The sequence below is a fragment of the Trichosurus vulpecula genome, chromosome 3 (assembly GCF_011100635.1).
Source record: "Trichosurus vulpecula isolate mTriVul1 chromosome 3, mTriVul1.pri, whole genome shotgun sequence".
In the NCBI taxonomy this organism is placed as follows: Eukaryota; Metazoa; Chordata; class Mammalia; order Diprotodontia; family Phalangeridae; genus Trichosurus; species Trichosurus vulpecula.
The window spans coordinates 168,596,687-168,616,231 of NC_050575.1; the positions used below are offsets into that span (position 1 = coordinate 168,596,687).

At 41.4% G+C, this 19,545-nt stretch overlaps 1 protein-coding gene across 1 annotated transcript in view; it reads right to left on the reverse strand.

Moving 5' to 3' along the window:
* VAV2 (vav guanine nucleotide exchange factor 2) overlaps positions 1-19,545 on the reverse strand; it is a gene marked incomplete in the record, with an annotated part of 409,366 nt that overhangs the window by 357,797 nt on the left and 32,024 nt on the right.

Consider the following 19,545-nt stretch of genomic DNA (forward strand, 5'->3'; position numbering starts at 1 on the left):
AGGAAAGCTGGTACAGGGAAGGAAAACAGACTTTGGAGTGGGAGAAGAAACACTGGAGGGGGAGGTAAGGGGAGAAGCAGCAGATATTACCAAAAGTGGGGCAGCTAGGTGGCACAGTGAGTAGAGCATAAGCCGTGGAGTCAGGAGGACCTGAGTTCAAATCCAGCCTCAGACACCTGACACATATACTAGCTGTGTGACCTTGGGCAAGTCACTTAATCCCAACTGCCCAGCCAAAAGAAAAAAGATATTACAAAAAGGTTCCAAAGGTAAAATTCACTTACTTCATAGTTTGGCTGACGTACAGGCAGATGGGGACTTCACACTACCCAACAAGCATTGTTTAAGCACTTAGGGCAAGAAGCTTGATGCACTCAATGAGTATTTATTAAGCACCTACTACATGCCCTAAATAAGCCCTAGTGTATGGGGCAAAGGAGGTACAGTGGATAGAGCACTAGGCCTGGAGTCAGGAAGATCTGAATTCATATCTGGCCTCAGATATTTGCTAGCTATGTGGCCCTTAGCAAGTCACTTAACTCTGCCTCAGTTTACTCATCTGTAAAATGAACTGTTGAATGAAATGGCAAACTACTTCAGTATCTTTGCCAAGAAAACCCCAAATGGGGTCACAAACAGTCAGTCAGATAGGACTGAACAACAAGAAATACAAAAGTCACTTGCACCTCCAAAGATCATGAGCTTATATCCTAGCATTTCAATACATGGTCCAAATAAAAAGGCTTTCAAACAATTATTAGTTCCATGCTACCTACCACCCCCACCCCTCACTCCATCCCCAGATGAGGAAAATCATAAATTCAGGGTACAGATTAAGACATATATTTTTTGGACTTGACCAATTCAGGAATTAGTATTGCTTGACTATGCATATTTTGTATTGTTTTGTTCTGAGGTTTTTTCCCCCTAATGAAGGGAAAGGTAAGAGGAAGAGAAAATAGATTTTGTTAATTTAAAAATATTTTTAAATGACTAGTTACTCCTTTTTTTTCAGAATCAAGGCTCCCAAACAACTTATTTTAGAGGAAGAAGAGATTAGAAAAAGCATAATAAATGAGGCCTCCAAATGAGTCCAAAACTATATAATAAGAATGATGACAAATGACATTTTACAAAGCTCTATTATTATGCCCATGACAAAAGACTCAAGGGTGAAATGATTGCCTGTGGTCATAGGATCATAGATTTAGATCTGGAAGGGACCTTAGGGACCATCTAGTCTGATACCTTCATTTTATAGGTGAGGAAACAGAGACCCAGAAAAATGGAGAGATTCACCCAGGGACAGAACTGGGATTTGAACCCAGGTCCTCTGCTGACATATGCAGCACTATTTCTGTGATGTCACAGAGCTGGTAAGCCCTGGTGCCAAGACTAGAATGCAGATCCCTGATTTCAAGTCCATTACAGCAAGCTACCTTCCCAGAAACTCCAAGAAGCAGAGGCTCTGAGCTAGAGAGGACCCACCACTGAGTCAATCCTAATGAAATTAGGAGCTCTTACAAGGGGCAGTCAGACAATCTGATCAAGTCCTTAAAAGCTAGCTAAAGGAGCCCTAGAGGAAAGGAAAACTCAGAGGTGGAAATCTCTTTAGTCTAATGGACCATAAGCAAGTTAAACCAAAGAGAAGCGTATAGAACAGTTTGGCTGCTGTCTCCCCTACATTGTGGCTGGACTTAGAAACAGCACAGGCACATCCGGGCTTTACAGGGAGGAGACCAGCTGCTTCCCTGAACCTTTGGCTTACATCCAGAGGCAACAGGAGTGTCTGAGGTCCAGGACTGATGACAGGCTGTCTTTAAAGACCTTTCTGCACGCTATAAACAGAGACAGTGCTCCTCTGAGTCTTTCTCTATCCAGTCCTACCATTATTCAAAGCCCAGTTCAAATCCCACCTCCCTGTAGAAAGCCCTCTGTGACTACCGCCTACAGCCAACACTGATCTATCTCACCTTTTTCTACAATCATACAGCAACCCTCCTCCTAGCACACCCACTACATCCAATCCACTGAGCACGTGTGGCCATATGAATCTTCCCAAAGCACAGCCCTCACCAGCTCCTCCTTATTTGCAGGACAGAGTCCAAACTCTTCAGCCTGACATTCAGGGAACAGAATCACAGAAAAAGCACTGCACTCCAATGGGGTGGATTCAATCCAATAAACATTGATTCAATACTTAATATGTGCCAGGCAACATACCAAGCTGGGGGTACAAATAAGGACTATCTTTGCCCTTGAGGAGCTTACAATCTATGGAGAAAGACAATACACAAAAGGAAGCTGGAGGGGAGGGGAATGACAGGAGGTACTGAGCCAGGAGCACCTTACTCCTGGAGGTGCAACCAAGAAGGGCTGCAGATAGAAAGTGGAGTGAGCTTAACACCCAAATTTTGCCTTCTATAAAGGGAAAGTTTTGGGAGTTTAGTGCTCCACCCTCCAGCCCTCCAATCAGAAGGAAGAGGAAACTAGAGGATTGGGTTACGGTTTTTTCTTTATCTTTAAGCTTTATTTTTTTAAAATTTTTAAACAATTTTTAAAATGTTCATTTCCTACATGAACTGATGCTGAGTGAGGGGAGCAGAACCACAAGATCATTAGACACGATTACAGACACACAGTATCTATAAGGACTAACTTTGATAGACTTGGCTCCTCTCATCAATGCAAGGTTCAAAGACAGCCCCAAAAGACTCATGATGGAAAAAGCTATTCACACCCAGAGAAAGAATTATGGAGTCTGAATGCAGATGGAGGCAAACTATTTGCTCCCTTTATTTTTCCTTCTTTTTTGGTTTCGCTTCTTCTTTCTCATGATTGTTTCAACAATCCAGCTAGCAGCTTCTGTGGGGGTGTAAGATCCACCAACAGCCAGCACCCAGAAAGCTGCCAGCACTCTGCGAAAGCACAGTTTCTTTTGATCTGCTTAACTAAGGAAAGCAAGGTGAAGGGGTTGACAAGCTTACTTTAATTCAGCATACTAATATCATTCACTTAGCTCAGGGGAAAAGACCAGCACACTGAACCTCAGAACAAGTTACAAACAAATTACAAACATCAACAGACAGACCAAATACAGATTCATAGTACCAACATCTAGGTTCAGCCCCGGACCTCAGAACAAGGGCTGGCCCAGAGTCACTCGAGCCACCACGGCTGTGGGTGAGAGCTCCAAAGAAAAGACAGCCAACCCCTGATTCTACATCTTTTTTAAGCGTCAGGGGTGAGTCACACATGCGACTCACCCACGTGACCTAGAATCATCACAAAGAGGCGACTTAAACCCACCTGGTCTAAAAGCCTCTGCTGTCCCAGACATGTAAACTAGGGCCTCCCTGGAGTTGGCCCCACCTTGGGCCCCACCTCAGTTGCCTATCCACACCCACTAAGGTTTTACACCTAATAGGGGTTTGGGCCTGGGGCTTAGCACCTAGTAAGGCTCAATGAAATACACTGAATTACTCAAAGTGAACAAAAGCCAAACTCTTCAAGGGCACTTGGTTGAACTAAGTGCTAAGGAGCTCATTTTTCTTACCAACACAATGATTCATTCCATTGGATATAATTCTTCTTTACAACTTGACTATTATGTAAATAAGTTTAATGCAAAGGTATATGTAGGACCTACACTGGATTTACATGCCATCTTGTGGGGTAGGGGGGAGGAAAGGGAGGGGGGAGAAAATTTGGAACTCAAAAACTCGTGGAACTAAGTGTTGGAAACTAAAAATAAAAAATAAATTAAAAAAATAAAATTTCATTTCCAAATTCTCTCCTTCCCTCTAGCCCCTCACCAACCCGCTGAAACCCACTGAAAAGGTAATCAATACGATACCCATTATACATGGGAAGTCATGCAAAATGCATTTCCATATTAGCCATGTTGGGGAAAAAAACAAGAAAAGTAAAGAAAGTGGAAGAAACTTTGCTTCCATCTGCACTCAGAGGTCATCAGCTCTCTCTCTGAAGGTAGCTAATATTTTTCATCCTGAGTCCTTTGGGATTATCAGAGATCCTTGTACAGACCAAAGTAGCTAGGTTTTTCATAGCTAATTATTGCTATCACATAGTTGTTACTGTATACAATGTTCTCCTCAATTCCTTTTGCATCAGTTCCTGGCTTTTTCTGAAACCATCCTTGTCATCATTTCTTACAGCACAATAGTATTCCATCACAATCATAGACCATAACTTGTTCAGCCATTCCCCAACTGATAGGTACCCCCTCAACTTCCAGTTCTTTGCCAACACAAAAAGAGCTGCTATAAATATTTTTGTACATATAGATCCTTTTCCTTTTTTTTTTTTTTTATCTCTTTAGCATACAGACCTAGTAGTGCAATTGTATAGCCCTTTGGACATCGTTCCAAACTGTTCTCCAGAATGGCTGGACCAGGTCCCAACTTCACCAACAGCGCATTAATGCATTTATTTTTCCCCACACCCCCTTCAGCATCTGTCACGTTAGCCGAGCTGAGAGCAACAGGCTCACTCTCCAAAACTGAGTCAGTTGGCATGATGAGATCTGAAGTGATCAGCTCTTCCTGGAAGGGTGCTGTGAGCAAGCAGAGCTACAGATGGAAATTGGTGGTCTTCGTCTGAATGCCAGCCAACTGTGACATGACTTTGGGCAGATCACTTCACCTCTCTCAGTAGTAAAATGACAGAGCTATTCCATGTGCTCCAGAACAAAATCCTACATTCCTACTTGTAGATTCTTAAATTTTCAAGTTGGAAGGGACCTTAGAAGTTGTTGAGTTCAAACCCCCCATTTTATAGATGAGGAAACTGAGGCACAAAGAGGTTAAGTGCATTGTCCAAGATCACATGGGGACTACAGTACCTGAACCAAGTCCTCTAACTCTACATCCCATGTCATTTTAACTGCACCATGATGCCTCTCCATTATAACTCCTCACCATCAGTCAGTCAACAAGCATTTATTAAGCACTAACTATATGCCAGACATCTTGCTAAGCACCGAAGATGCAAATACAAGCAATGAGTCAGATCAGTCCCTGCCCTCTAGAAGGTTACATTCTAATGGGGGAAATAACACATAAAAAAAGAAAGATTAAAAAAAAAGTAAGGGTAGCTGGTGGGAGAAAGAAATGTTGCAGGATGAGAAAGATACAGGCATGGAGCGAACTTCGGGGGTTAGAAGGAAGCTGACAACTAGTGAAGACCAGAAGCAGAGCTGCAGAGGACACAATGGATGGCAGGCCTGGGCCCTTCGGAAGGACACACCAATGAGAAGAGGGGCCCAGGGACAGAGACATGTTTCAGGATGAGAAAGCAAAGTGTGGGGAGTCAGAATCAGAGCTGCTACCCTGCACTCCATTCTTCAAACTCCCATAAAATACTTTCCCTCTCAGCCTCTAATGGCACTTAGCACCTGCACTTTATTTTGCCTGTCTTATTTCACAAGCTATATTGCAAACTCAAAAGAGCAGAAGGCTTGTTTAATGCTCCCCACCCCCACCCCCCATCACCAGCTTTGTACAAGACAGACATCAGAATAGAGAAGTCAGCCTGAAGGGGTTAGAAAATACTGCTACTCCCTAGGCTGCTGGTGGACTATGGCTGTCACTGCCTTCTTGGAGTCATTGTTTTTGCTCGCTCACTACCCAATGTCATGATCAGGAGTTACCCGGTAAAATGAGAGGATCAGGAGGTGATTTTTAAGGTCCCTTGCAGCTCTAATGTTCTGTTCCTCTACTATATAAACTCTCCACTGATAAACAGCTAGGGGAAAAAATCAATACCATTTGTCTAAGATGAGGTTATGGCTCTCTTCCTTACACCCACCCCCTTCCCAGCCCCCAGCTTGATTTAAATGTGCAATAAAGATCAGCTGGGTTTGTTTCCTAATCTATGAAGAACCAGAGTATCACACCGCACAAATACAGAATGACAGTAGACTCTAGCTCTCCCCCTTACTACCCTTCACAGGGGACCTCAGTTGAGTCTCTCACCCCACCCCCACCTGGACAACCTCCAGGGAAAAAAAGAACAAGATCCTCCTTCTTGTTGTTATTAAGATACTACTCAGGAAGCCAACAAACCCAATGGCCTCCCTTTTTCCTAGGGTCCTCCCCTCCCAATGCAATCCCTGGAAAGGCTGGAAAGGGAAACTCAAAATTTATCTCCCTCACCAAATTACTTCACTATTTAATTGTTCTTCCAATTATTTCCTCAAGCCAGGAAGTAAAGGACTAATCTCAATAAGAAAATGAGAAGTTAAGCACATATTTTCCCTCTTAACTAGGAATCAAGTTCTCTTCTTCCCTCCAACTAGTAGCAGAAAAAAGATTTTCCCTATAATTAGCTACGTGTCTTAAGTAGGCAGATTTTCTTCCCTCTCCAGACAGTTTAAATAAATACTGCTTTTCACAAATCTGTGAGTAAAGGGACTTTGCTTAGACTACTCCACCAGACCCATTAGGTCCTGGCAAAGGTTCTCTGCATCATTCCTGCATTTAGTGAGTGCCGGCTATGTACGAGGTCCTGGGCTAACAGCTGTTGGGGAAGGACAGAAGGCAGAGCCCTGTCCATAAGGGCTAAACAGAATGTGATCAAGGACATAGAAGTTAGAAGAATTTTATGGCAGTTGAGAAGGGGGAGAGGTAGAGATCACATCTATCAGGGAAGAGTGATCGGAAGAATCGGTGTTAGACTGAATTTCATGAGGCCAGGGATCACTTTTAAATAATGATTATCGTTGACTAGTTGCTAAATTTAATTTGGGCATCTCCCTAAGACCTAAACCTAGTATCCTATGATCTCTTACGGAGCTCTGCATGTACTTCAAATGTGATCTCATCTGCATGGAAACTTCCTTCCACTGCTCTGATTGCAATTCACTACCATGTAACCGTTGACCTTGCTTGTCCAGTACATGCCCTGTCTCAAGTATCTACACGGTAGATACTACATTCATGGCTAATATTCATATATTGCTTTAAGGTTTACAAAACACTTTGCATGCATTAACATTTGATTCCCAAACAACCTTATAAGGCAGTGCTATTAGCATCTCCATTTTACAGATGAGGAAACTGAGGTTGACAGAGATTATGACTTACCCTAGTTCAAACAGGAAGTGTCCCAGTCAGAATTTGAATTCAGGTCTTTCTAACTCTGAGAGTAACACTCTATCCTATGACACTTGTACACAGTAGGTATTTAATATAGGTTTACTGAATTAGTGAACCTAAGATGGATATGTGCTTTACTTCAGCTGTGACCACAGTGCTTGGTGGGGGAGGTTCATGCAATGATGTTCACTTGGATGCTAAGCTTCTCTCCAGCTTAGGACACACACAATATTTTTGGATAGAGCCTGAAAGTAATGCAGCCACTTGATCCTAGAATTCTGACAGAGACTCTGATGACGTTGTACCTAGGGTGTCTTTGCATTCTTAAGATCACCGCAGACACTGGACCCCCCTTTTCAGTCATTCTAAGTCTGTATCTAAAGGATTGGTACCTCCACCATTCACCACACAGACAGGCTTCCAAATCAAGTAGGGAAAGTTTTACTTCTTCATTTCTTCTGGCAAAATACACTCAAGGAAAGGGGTGTTGATCCTAAATCCCAGCCAAGCAACCTGGTTTTACCACTGGACTATATGATCAGTGGAGTTCACTCATTTTTCAGTTGTATCTGACCCCATTTGGGATTTTCATGGTGAAGATCCTGGAGTAGTTTGCCATTTCCTTCTCTAGATCATTTTACAGATGAAGAAACTGAGGCAAACAGGGTGAAGTGGCTTGCTCAGGATCACCCAGCTACTAAGTGTCTGAAGCCAGATTTGAATTCCGGAAGATGAATCTTCCCTGACTCCAGGCCCCAGCACTCTAAGCACTGTGGCACCTCTTAGCTGCCCCATATGTGCTCAGTGGGGAACTACTATGAACTCTGGCGTTCCAAATTCTTTCCCATTGCAATATTAAAACAAATGGGGCAGGGAAAGGGCATGATATCTAAGCAACATAGATTGTGAGGTTCTTGAGGGTGGGGATTGTCTTTTGACTGTATCTCCAGCATTTGGCACACTGCTAGTGCGCTTAACAAATATTTATTGACTATTAACTGAAGTCATGACTGCTAGATAGTAACACAGACAAAAGAACTGAAATTAGCCAAATAAAAGCTCAAGTCAGGGAAGGCCTCATTTTTAAAATTTTTATCCATAACACCTAGAACATAGTTGGTACTTATTTAACATGCAAGAGAGCTTAGAGATCACCTTACCTTGTCTAATCCCCTTCTTTTGCCATGGGGAAATTGGGATGGGGGGGGGGAGGGGTCGAGGAGAAGTGCCCACAACCAGGCCATCTCTCTTGGATATCAATTAGTCCATAAGTTTATGAAGCTGAAGCTGATATTTCATGCTACCCACTATGCTAAGCACTGGGGATACAAAGAAAGGCCACCAAAAAGTTATATATCACTTCTCAAGGAGGAGAATGCTCAATTGTCTCAGTACTAGACAAACTTACTACTAGATAGTCCTAGATAAACTTAATTTTAGCCCGGTAGTAATAAAGGGGTGTGGGGGGGGGAAGCAGCAAAGGGAGAGAGGAGGAGAAATGTGGTTGGCTCCTAAATTATACAATGAGAAGTCTACTTTCCCAGAATATAAAATTAGAAAAAAACAGCAGGACTTAGAGCTGTTTGCAAGAGCTGTCTCTCCACACCTGCAGGTGTTTGCCTCAATTCTGCAATCCAAACTAGAAGCCCAGCCATTTCATACATGAATGGCTGCCAAGTCAGAAACTTCAACCCTAATCAATGAATCATGTCAATGGCTTGTGTTTTTATAACGTGTCAAAGTTTACCAAGAACTCTCCTCACAACCACTCTGTAAGACAGGAGTGCAAGGTTCATCATCATGATTTTACAGATGAGAAAACAGACTCCAGGAGGTTCACTTGTCCAATGGCACCAACTAGTAGGGAGTAGGATGAATGCTAAGATGGAGGTCTCCTAAACCCTCATGATCACTGACCCTTTTCCACTCTAGCCTAGTACATATGAGGGTATGGAATTCAGAGGGAAAGTTTATTTGGCTTCCTATAAAAATTTAAAAGTCTGTTCCAGTGTTTCTTCCTCCATAAAGTGCCCCTCTCCTTTTTGACTTCTCTTACCTCTGCTCTTCCCACTAACCTCAATCCCAGCCCCATCCCGACATGTCCTCATTGTAAACCTACATGCAGATCTGACCCCCACAAATAAGGGTGGCCTATGGAGAAGCAGACCCCAAAAGATAAAGGGTAGAGGGATGGAGGGGGTGATGAAAAGCATTTATTTCTAGGCAGAAAGACAAGGTACTATCATGAAATCGAATTCCGGTTCTGCCCCTTCTTAGATGGATGAATACGAATAATGACTTCATTTTTCCAGGCCTCAGTATCCTCATTTATAAAATTATACTACTTTCACTACTTATCTCATAGGGTTGTCATGAGGCAAGTACTTTGTAAACCTTTAAATTATGTATAAATGTGTTTTTTATTAAGTGAAACATACAAAAGCAGAGAAAAAGCCAACCCTTTGTAACCTTACCCAAACAATCCAATTTTTTAATACCAGCTTGGCTACTTGCTACTTGTGTGTCCTGGGGCAAGTCAACTAGCCCTTTGGGTCTTAGTTTCTTCTTCTGTAAGTTGAGGAGGTTAGACTAGACCATCTCAAAGTTCTCATCCAACTCTACTATGATTCTATGACTAATTCTTGCAGACACTCTTACTTATTTCAAGATTAGAGAGAAATAACACTTCCCTAGCCCTTTTCCCATTTATGGTCACTGGGAAAACACTGTAGACAATATTAGAAAGTTGGGGGACAGATGCCTATAATGGATTGGTAGATTTCCACCCCCCAAAAAAGTTCCCTTGCTAAATTGGAGAGAATAAGGGTTTCACATTGACCTTGAGCCAGTGCCTCTGGATGATCTGATTTCACAGATATTTATTGTGGTTGTTCAGTCATATCTGACTCTCTGTGACCCCATTTGGGTTGGATTTTGTTTTTGTTTTGGCAAAGAACCATTTCATTCTCCAGCTCATTTTACAGATGAGGAAACTGAGGCAAACAGGGTTAAGTGATTTGCCAAGGGTCACACAGCTACTAAGAGTCTAAGGTCAAGATTTGAACTCAGTTCTTCCTGACTAGGCCTGGCACTCTACTCACTGTGCCACTTTGATGCCCCCTCCACATGAAAAGGCCAGATACGTATAGACTGGACCCAAGCATCCCCATATCTCGGGTAAAAGGTATTCTGGAATATATATTGTGCTTTCAACTTCAGGCCTGGACTTTCTTGGGCTTTTCAGGGAATGGCAACCAAGTCCAATCCTCTCAGAGCTCTGTAACCCAAATGACAAGAAACAGAGAAGGAGGAGCACTTGACATTTGAATCATTTTCCAAAAGCTTCCTTGAAATAAAATGTATATTTGAGGATAAATCTTGTGTAAGAAGTTACCCTCTCTCAACATCCCAAAGAAGGGCTGAGATTCAGGGACCAAATCATCTTCAGTCCTCCTTGGTTTCCTTGATTCTTTTCAGAATATCTGAGCCATCAACACAGGAAGCATTCCACAAAATGCCACCCAGTATTTTCAGGCATTCAATAAATCCCAAGGAGAGAGAGAAAAAACAAAACAAAACAAACCACCAGCACTTCAGGATAAGAACCATCTGCTAGTGAAAAGCAGTGTGTTTGAGGGTTGAGAGTAGACAATGATAATCAGTACACTCAGCTTCTGGTCCAGGCTCTGCTCTTCTCTAGCCAAGGTGAGTGGCTTAATCTCACTGGATTTTAGAATCCTCATCTGTAAAATAAAGAAGTCTGGCCTAGGTATCTTTAAAGTCCCTTCAGGTCTATATTCTAAGACCCTATTGCTTCTTGGTCCTCAGTTTCCTCATCTACAAAAGTGGGGTTCTAATCCTGGCCCTGCCTGCTTCACTGAGATGTTAAGGATCAAATAGGACGACAGGTGTAGATTGTAACATGCTTTATAAACATGTTAAGAGTAATAGACCAGGTAGCTGCTATTTACCACAAAGGAAAATGAGGCGAATGCCTGCTCCTATCTACACAAAGAGATAACAGATGCCCTTCTCCTTTCTTCAAGTAAGTATCCTAATTTACAACCCAGACCTTCCTTGTGAGAAAAGCATAAACCTGAGGCAGCATTGGTATAGTGAAAATAGCACGGTAGTCAGGAGACCAGGTTTTAGCTAGGGGACCGCAGGCAAGTGACTTAATCTCACTGGAACTCAGTTTCCTCACCTGTAAAATGGAGTTGGGCTAGATCTCTATTGTCTTTTCCAGGTACAATCCCATGCTAATCCCAGAATCAAAGAATTGATGGAAATTCATTAACTCTTTGAGGTCCCTGAGAGTCACTGAGGAAATTGCATCATAAACTCAAAGCTGGGAAGGATCTTGTTTTATAGCAGGAAAATTAAACCCAGAGAAGTCAAGTAATTTGCTCAGGATCACAGAGTACCTTAGTAGCAGGGCTGTGACTTGAAGACAGGTGGCCTGTACTCCAATGTGGTATGCCCATCTATTTCACCTGATTGCCCTTCCATCATGTCACATGCTTGATGTATGTGTGTGTGTGTGTGTGTGCGCGCGCGCGCGCATGCGTGTGTTTTGCAGAGGGGAAGAGACGAAACTGAATTAAATGCAGATCCTTCATATACCTACTTTAAATACCCTTTTCAAAAAACAATAACAAATTAATGCTTGGAGGATAAAAAAAGTATCTTCTTCAAATCCTTCTCTAAGCAGCATTCCAGAAAACAGGCAAGATTGTATTCAATCTATCTAGTGACTGGGGTTCCTACATGACTAGTTTCATACCTCAATCTTCTGATATTCTCCAGAACCTTAGCCTTCAGCTTGTCCTTTTTGCTCCAACATAGCCAAAATATCAGGAAAAGAAGGACAATGAAGTCCCAAACTCTCTGGGTATCAGGGCTGGGTTTTTGTTTTGTTTTCTATTTCAACAGCTGGTATGTCAATACGCACAGAGAAAGGCAAAAGATAGTCCCCGTTCTCATGAAGTTTACAGTCTAATGGAGGAGACAATATACAAACAGCTACAGACAAACAACACAGACACAGGATAAATGAAAGAGAATCACAGAAAAGGCCTACCATTAAAGGAGATCAGAAAAGGCTTCTTATAGAAATTGGGATAGATTTTAGCTGGGACTAGAAGGAAGCCAGGAGATGTTGATGAAGAGAGAGAGCATTCCAGACATAAAGGACAGCCAAAGAAAATCCCAGGGAGTCTAGAGATAGATTGACTTATTCAAGGATCACAGTATGTGGTGGGTATTAGAACAATGGGCAGCTAGGCAGTGCAACGGATAGTGTGGAGTCAGGAAGATTCATCTTTGTGAGTTCAAATTTTGCCTCAGCCACTAATTGTGTGACCCTGGGCAAGTCATAATTATTTGCCTCAGTTTCCTCATCTGTAAAATAAGCTTGGGAAGGAAATGGCAAATCACTCCAGTATCTTTGCCAAGAAAACCCCAAATGGGGTCACAAAGAGTTGGACGGGACTGAAAAACAACAGTAATACAAACACTGAAAAGGGTGGGGGGGAAACTGTGAAGACCTTTGAGTGCCAAACATAAGATTTCTATTTGATCTTGAAACAATAATAGGAGCCAGTGGAGTTTGTTGATGGGAGAAGGAAGGAGTGTGAGACATGGTCAGATCTATGTTTTATCAGGAAGATTAATTTGACAGCTGAGTGGAAGATGGACTGGAGTGGGAAGAGATGAGGTAGGAAGACCTATCAGTAGTATCATTATTAATTGTGTGCCATATGCACAGAACTGAGCCAAGGATACTAAGGATAGAAAAGTTAAGAAGAAACAGTCCCCACTTTCAAGGAGAATACATTCTATCGTGGAAATGGGGATAAGCCCTGAACTTGTGATTTCATTTACCTAAGCAACTCAAGAATGAAAAACCTCCCTCCACAAATGCAGGTTGGCACCTTTTCAACATCTTAAAGTCTTAGAGAGCTGCCTGGAGCACAGGGAAATCAAGGGACTCGTCCAAGGTCACATAGTCGGGATGCATGAGAATGGTGGTGGCCCCAGGTCTTCCAGGCTTTGAGATCAGTTCTCTATCCACACTGCCTCTCTACTGAAGAGATACAAGATATTTAAATAGATTGTTTTTAAAATGAAATGTGGGGATAAATCATTTCTAAGATCCCTTCCAGCTCATATTCCAATGAGGTATTGACTCTCTCTTTATCATTGTTGTTCACTTGTTTTAGCTGTGTCTGACTCTCAGTGACCCGATTTGGGATTTTTTTGGTGGGGCGGGGCAATTAAGGTTAAGTGACTTGCCCAAGGTCACGCAGCTAGTAAGTGTGTCAAGCGTCCGAGGCAGGATCTGAACTCAGGTCCTCCTGACTCCAGGGCCGGTGCTCTACTCACTGTGCCACCTAGCTGCCCTATTTGGGATTTTCTTGGCAGAGATACTGGAGTAGTTTGCCATTTCCTTCTCTAGCTCATTTTACAGATGAGGAAACTAAGGCAAACAGGGCTAAGTGACTTGCCCAGGATCACAAAATTAGTAAGTGTCTGAGGCTAGGTCTGAACTTAAGAACACGGTTCTTCTTGACTCCAAGTCTGGCACTCTTTCTACCGAACCACCTAGCTGCCCTATTTACTTCTTTCAATGGGTAATTTCACTTGTTTAAACCCTAAAAACACAATGGTCTTAACTCAGCAGGATATTTAAATTTCATTCGATAGATTTCATTCATTTATTCAGTTGTTCATTCATTAATTCAAGCTGAGCACATGTAAATTTCATTCTTTGATTCAGTAATTATTGATTCTATGACTAGTAAGGGGATAAGACTGTATAGAGCCCTATAAGGAAAGAACCCCAGATCTGATGTCAGAAGACCGAGGTCTGAATCTCAGCTCTGCCACTTACATCCTGTATGGTCATGGGGAAGTCACTTAGCCTCTCTTGGACTCAGTTTCCCCATCTGTAAAATAAGGGGATTGGACTTGAAGGACCTTTGCAGGCCAGAGTTTTGATCATATCAGCATTCCACCCAGGTGGTCAGGGAATGGGGGAAGGGGCAAGGGGCATTGTAACAAGTATTTATCCATACAATGCAACAGACAAGGCTACAAGGCGGCATCTTCTTTGTATTTCTGCAGTGGCTGAGGTGTGTCCAAAAGGCACCACATTGTTACCTAGAGATGAATTTCACTTGCAAGAGATTTAAACTTCCCAAAAGATTTAGCTTCTAACAAAGCAGCCCCAGCTCCTCAGAGTAATTAATGTCAGCATCTGTTTATGACCTTTTGAATAAGTTGTGCTATTCTGAAGGCAGAGCTGTTAACACGTTAGAGAATATAATTAACAGGATAGAAAAAAAAATCTGAAATTAGATCTCTGGCTAATTAAATTTTTTTTTTTCCTTCAGCAAACTTCTCTCTTAAGACTGCCACATTTGATCACACTTAGGTTCCTGCTCTTCACACTACCATGGGTTTTTTACCCCTTAACCTTTAAGTTTTAAGACCACAGGAACTTGTGAAGGAAAATCCATTATAAGAAAGCACAATTACAATCTGGAGCTGGGTAAGAAATAGGGTGATAGATCAGTGCAATAGATTAGGTACACAATACATTGTTAGTGAATGACCTTAAAATCTAGTAAATGATAAACCCAAAGATCCAAGCTTTAGGGACAAAATCTCAGTAATTGACAAAAACTGCTGGGAAAACTGGAAGAGTATGGAAGAAACTAGGTATAGCCAACATCTCACACCATATATCAAGATAAGATCAAAATGGGTATATGATTTACACATAAAGGATGGTACCACAAGCAAATTAGGAGAGTATGGAATAGTTCACTTGTCAGAAGGGAAGAATTTAGGACAAAACAAAATATAGAGCATTATGAAATGTAAAATAAATAATTTTGGCCATATAAAATTAAAAAATTTTGCACAAACAAAACCAATGCAACCAAAATTAGAAGGAAAGCAGAAAATGGGGGGGGGGAGAATTTGCCACCTCTAATAAAGGCCTCGTTTCTCAAATATATAGAGAACTGAGTCAAATTTATAAGAATACAAGTCATTCCCCAATTGATAAATCGTCAAAAGATATGAACAGGAAATTTTCAGAATAAGAAATCAAAGCTATCTATAGTCATATGAAAAAATATTCTAAATCACTATTGATTAGGGAAATGCAAAGTAAAACAACTCACATCTATCAGATTGGCTAATATGACAAAAAAAGGAAAATGGTAAATGTTAGAGGGGATGTAGGAAAACTGGGACACTAATGCACTGTTGGTGGAGTTATGAACTGATCCAACCATTCTGAAGAGCAATTAAGAACTATGCCCAAAGCACTACAAAACTGTGTACACTCTCTAGTCCAGCCATACCACTACTAGATCTATGTCCCAAAGACACCCCCCAAAAAGGGAAAGGACATACTCGTACAAAAATACTTACAGAAGCTCTTTTTGTGGTGGCTAAAAATTGGAAATTGAGGGGAAGCCCATCATTTGGGGAATAGCTGAACAAGTTGTGGCATATGATTGTGACAGAATATTATTATGCTATAAGAAACAATAATCAGGATGGTTTCAGAAAAACCTGTAAAGACATACATGAACTGATGCAAAGTGAGGTGAGCAGAACCAGGGGAATATTGTACACAACAGCCAAAATATTGTACAATGAAGAATTGTGAATGCTTTAGCTCTTCTCAGCAATGCAATGATCCAAGACAATCCCAAAGGACTCATAATGAAAAATGCTACCTGCCTCCAGAAAAAGACCTGATATTGTGTGAATACAGACTGAAGAATATACTTTCTTTCTGTCTTTTTGTTTGTCTGTCTTCTTTTACAAAATGACTAACATGGAAACGTTTCACATGACTGCACATGTATAACCTATAACAGATTGCTTACTGTCTCAGGGACAGGGGAGGCAAGGGAGGAAGGGATACAATTAGGAAAGCAAAACTTTTTTTAAAAAAATCTTAAAAATTGTTTTAGCCTTTAATAAGGGGAATAAAATATTTTTTTTTAAAAGAAAGCACAATTTTAGAAGAATAAAATTTCCAACTAAGAACTTCAGGAATTTAGTAACTTAATTTCTGGTATGATTGGCCAAAATTAATGTATAGAGAGGTAGCTATATGTAAAGGAGTGGGCATCCCCCACTAAAGCTCTCCTCTGGTGCCCATTTGGGCGTGGAGGTCTCAAAGGCTATTCCAGCAGAAACTAAAGTCTAGTAGTTCCTTCTGAGCTGAGAAACTAACACTATCAAAACTCTCCTCCCTGGTCACCAATCCCCCATATGTGTTGGATTCTTGTATTAGAATGCAAGCCCCTTTGAGGGCAGGAGCCTATCTTTCTTGACTTAGTACAACGTCTGGCATACTATGTTTAATTAATCAGTAGTAGTAATCATAGTAGTGTTGGTGGTGGTAATAGTAGTAGAAATAGCTAGCATATTCATTGAACTTTACGGTTTGCAAAGAGCTTTACAAATATCTCATTTTGTCCTCATAAAAATCCTAGGACTAGGTGCTATTATTATAATATCTATTTTACAGATAAGAAAACTGAGGCAGACAAAGGTTACATGATTTCCTAAAGTCACAGCTAATAAGTATTTCAGGCTGGATTTGAATCCAGGTCCAGAACCATATCCACTAAGCCAACTATCTTCCTTTGCTTTTCTATTTCATACACTCACACACACACTCACACACACACACACACACACACACACACACACACCAATGAAGTTTTAATTAATTTCAAGGCAGTCATTAATTTTTCGACTAAGCATTAAGCAGAAAAAAAAATTTTTACTGTAACCCTTGATATCCCAAATATTGCTTTAAAAATAGTTTCAAATCCCCTTCTTTAGTGAACAGGCCATGAGAAGCAGAACAGTGCTGGGGTGGGAGGTGGGGGGCGGAGGGAGGAGAAATATCAGGTCAGAAGTCAGAGGACCTATCTCAATTCCATGCTTTTACCAGTTACATGATCTTAGGCAAGTCATGACTTTTTTGTTCCTCAGTTTCCTCTTCTGCAAATGGGATATAATCAGTTGAGACCTGCTGACTTCATAGAGATCACAGGATCATAGATTTAAAGCTGAAAGGAACCTTGGTGGTCATTTAGTACCTAGTGGCAAGAAAACCGAGGCCAAGAGAAGTGAAGGAAAGTGACTTGCCCAGGATCATAAAATATAGAGCCAGAATTCCAAATCCCACTCCTTGGACTCCAAATCCCCCATTCCTTCCAGTGGACTATGCTGCTAGGAAAATAAAATGACATGACATAGTTAACACTTGGACAGAAATTCGCAGTTTATAGAGCATTTTATGTGCATTATTTTATTTGATCCCTACAAACAACCCTGGAATTGTTGCAGTCCAGGTATTGTTACTCCTGTTTTTTTATAGACGAGTAAATTGAGTACCTAGGAGGTTAAGGGACATACAACTAGTAAATATCAACGGTGGCTGCAAATTTAGGTCTAAGTTCAGCACTCCTTCCACTACCCCATGCTGCCTCACATATATGAAGACGCTTTATAAATGACAAAGCATAGCTTATAAATATTAGAAACATAGGAGATCATAAGCTCGTGGATGGCAGGGAGTCTTTGATACTCACTTCTGTATCCTCCTCTCAGTGCCCTGTACATGGGAAGGGGTGCTAATTACAGTAAATGGGCTAATCTTGTGGCTCGAAAGGCGATCCTCTCTGGGCTTTCACTTCCCCATTTTTAAAATATACTTGGAGTTCTAGATTATTTTATTTTATAAATATACTGAGAGTTCTAGAGGGATAGCTAGATGGTATAGTGGATAGAGTGCTGGGCTTGGAGTCAGGAAGACCTGAGTTCGAATCAGACACTTTCTAGCCTCAGTTTCCTTATCTGTTAAAATGAGCTGGAGAAGGAAATGGCAAACCACTCCAGCATCTTTGCCAAGAAAATCTCAAATGGGGTCACAGAGAGTTGGACACGACTGAAATGACTGCACAGCAACGAAGAGCTCTAGAATTGGAAGGGGCCCCAATGGCCATCTCAACCAACCCTTTCCTTTAACAAATGAAGAAAATAAGGCCCAACGAGACTTGTCGAAGATCACATTAGAAGTGTCAGAAATAGGCTTTGATCCTGGGTCCTCTGATTTCAGAGCCAGCACTTAAGTGATTTCCTTCATATGCCATCACACGTGGTAACTTCTTTATGACTGTGATCTAGACCGTCAGTTCCTTGAGGGCAAAGGTTGTTGTCTTTTGCCTCTTTTTGTATCTCCAGCACTTAGCACAGTGCCTTGAACATAACAGGTACTTAATACATGGTTACTGACTGACTATAATTTGGTAAATGCCCTCGCCAAAAAATTCCTCACCAACACCTGGTGGTATGTCTCTCTAACCTTAGCTCAGCTGATCAATTCTCTGATGAGAGAACTATACCTGGTTACAGGACTCATCCTCAAAGCCTTTTCTGCTTGACAAGACTTGTTTGAAATCATGGTTTGTTTACACAAGGTTTGAGAACTCAAGATCAATGTTACACTGCCAGACCAGGATTTTAATGGAATTTACAAAATAGGGACAGTAATATTCATACTGCCTAGAGCAAATGGGTATGGTGAGGTTTCAATGAAACTACAGAAGTAAACTGCAAAATGCAAAAAGAGGAAGAGATTATTAGAGTGTAAATTTTGAAGAGCAGGGATTGTTTTATTTTATAATGTCGGTATTCCCAGAACCTGGGACAGCGCCTTACACAATTGTTCCACTTGCTGTTCAGTTGTTTCAGTTATGCTCTACCCTTCAAGACCCCACTTGGAGTTTTCTTGGCAAAGATACTGCAGTGGTTTCCCATTTCCTTCTCCAGCTCATTTGACAGATGAGGAAACTGAGGCAAACAGTTAAGTGACTTGCCCAGAGTCCCACAGCTACCAAGTGTCTGACGCTAGATTTGAACTCAAGTCTTCCTGACTCCAGGCCTGGCACTCTATCCATTGTACCACCTACCTGTCCTGCCTTATACAAAACAAGTGCTTAATCAATGCTTGTTGATGATTATTATCAAAACTTTGGGTTTGACAAAGGATCATCATGCTGAGTGTCAAACCTTATTGGGAGTCACAGAAGAAAGAGCAAGGAACTACATCAGAAGACCTAGACCTAGCTGTACTACTATGTCATACAACTCTAGGCAAGTCACTTAGCTACTCAGCATCAGTTTCCCCAACTTTAAAACAGGGATAACAATTTCTGCCCTATCTACACCTCATTGGTATGAGTGAGGATCAAAAGAAATAAGTGCATATAAAGAATCTTTGTAACCTGAAAAGGCTCTAGAATAATGTTAGGATTTCAGCCTGAGACTACAGATGCAGAAGGCATCGGAAATTGGGATAAATAAGTACTGAGCTAACGATATT